The sequence below is a fragment of the Anopheles cruzii genome, unplaced genomic scaffold (genome assembly GCF_943734635.1).
Source record: "Anopheles cruzii unplaced genomic scaffold, idAnoCruzAS_RS32_06 scaffold03647_ctg1, whole genome shotgun sequence".
NCBI classification, from domain to species: domain Eukaryota; kingdom Metazoa; phylum Arthropoda; class Insecta; order Diptera; family Culicidae; genus Anopheles; species Anopheles cruzii.
The window spans coordinates 133-1937 of NW_026457232.1; the positions used below are offsets into that span (position 1 = coordinate 133).

At 52.2% G+C, this 1805-nt stretch overlaps 1 pseudogene; it reads left to right on the plus strand.

Moving 5' to 3' along the window:
- The first annotated feature begins 779 nt into the window (after positions 1-779).
- On the plus strand, positions 780-1799 carry LOC128277059 (uncharacterized; annotated as a pseudogene).
- Positions 1800-1805: the final 6 nt, after the last annotated feature.

Consider the following 1805-nt stretch of genomic DNA (forward strand, 5'->3'; position numbering starts at 1 on the left):
TTATAGCGAGCATGATTTGGCCTGCTTGATCTGACCAAATCACTTCTCGATTACACACTGACCCTCAGGGCGGCTTGTGGGTTATACACTTGTAGGTACTGCTCGTTTTGGCGTATACTCTTCAACTGATGCCCATCGAGGGAGTCCTCCCGAGTCCAAGCTCGAGTTTGGTGGGCTCCAGTCGAAAATAAATCTTATCAGAGTCCTATCACGCGTAGAGTTAGTATTTTAATAATGGAGTGTACATATGCTTTTTTTAGAAGACTTCCGCAAGAAGAAGTGCGATCCAGCATTTCAAGGGTCATCTTGATAGCGCAGCATTTCGCCGCAGCCAGGATTCGGGAATCCCCAGAGGGGTCAGTTTATAGCGAGCTCTCTACGCATCGTCTGGCGAAAATGAGTGTCTGTCGATGGGCTTTAGTGCTGTGTGCGACCTGTACCATCAACGCCGCGGTCACTCGGTCTGCCCTTCGTGTTGCCCCCGTCTGTTTGAATGTTTTAATTAGAAACCGTAGCAATCTGGGGGTCGAAGGGGGTGCCCAGCTGGAATCAACCCCAGCATGGATCCCTCATGTACCGATTAGGCAGCCTCCTGGTAAGAGTTAGTATATTTTTATAATGGAGCTTACATGTGCTGTTTTTTAGGACTTCCGCAAGAAGAAGTGCGACCCAGCATCCCAAGGGTCATCTTGATAGCTCAGCACTTCGACGCAACCGGGATTCGGGAATTCCCAGAGGGGTCAGTTTATAACGAGCTCTCTACGCGTCGTCTGGCGAAAATGAGTGTTTGGCGATGGGCTTTAGTGCTATGTGTGGTCTGTACCATCAACGCCGCGGTCACTCGGTCCGCCCCTCGTGTTGCCCCCGTCTGTTTGAATGGCGCACCGGATGGCGCCGGGAAGTGCGTTTGCAATCTCGGATTCAGTGATTTCCAGGGAAACTGTTTTCTGACGGCGGACACCCGGAGTAACACCTGTCCCCTCGGGTCGACCATGAGAGACGGTTACTGTCACTTTCTGTCTCTGCCCCGATTCGCGATGTGGTTCCGGCCCAGGAGAAAACGATTGTGGTTCCCCCGTTACGTATCACCATTCCGTTACCGGAACTGCCGGAACCGGAGAGTGAGAACAGGGAAGTGTACGAGCCGAACGGGGATGGTGACGACGAGCAGCCTGTGCGTGACGTAAAGCTTGGTTTCGAAAGGTTCATAAATAACCTAAACGTTATCAACAACGAAACGTCCGTCCACACGGTGAACGAGAACAACGTGGTGATACACTTGGTCCGGAAGCTGCCGAGCGGTGCCATTAGAACGAAGATTGTGAGAAACAACGTGACGACCGTGTACGATGAAGAAGTAACCCAAGATGTAGAGGATACTACTTTGTCGGATGAACTCCCGGCTACCGAAATGGTGACGGAGAAGCCCCGTTGCTGCAAGATAGTGTCTCCGAGGGTGTGTCAAAAACAAGCTGATGAGTGGGTCTGCTTCCACCGGAAGCAGTACGTGTGCAGTAAGGTGTGTACGGCAGACGAAATGTACCTACGACCCCGAAGAATCACGTACCGGAAACCTTGGTTGATAATGCCGCCGGGAACGAACCGCACCATGGAGCCGCCATGCTTTCTGGGTCGATGTCCCAAGCCAGGTACAGTACGACGATCCACCTTGGGAGGACGATTAACGATCGTGGTATTCTGCTCCGTTTCATGATTGCCAGATTGCTCCGGTTGTCTACCAGGCAAAAGGGGTTGCCACGCGATGTGCTACACCTACGACTGCGCGGTGAACAACGCTTGCCACT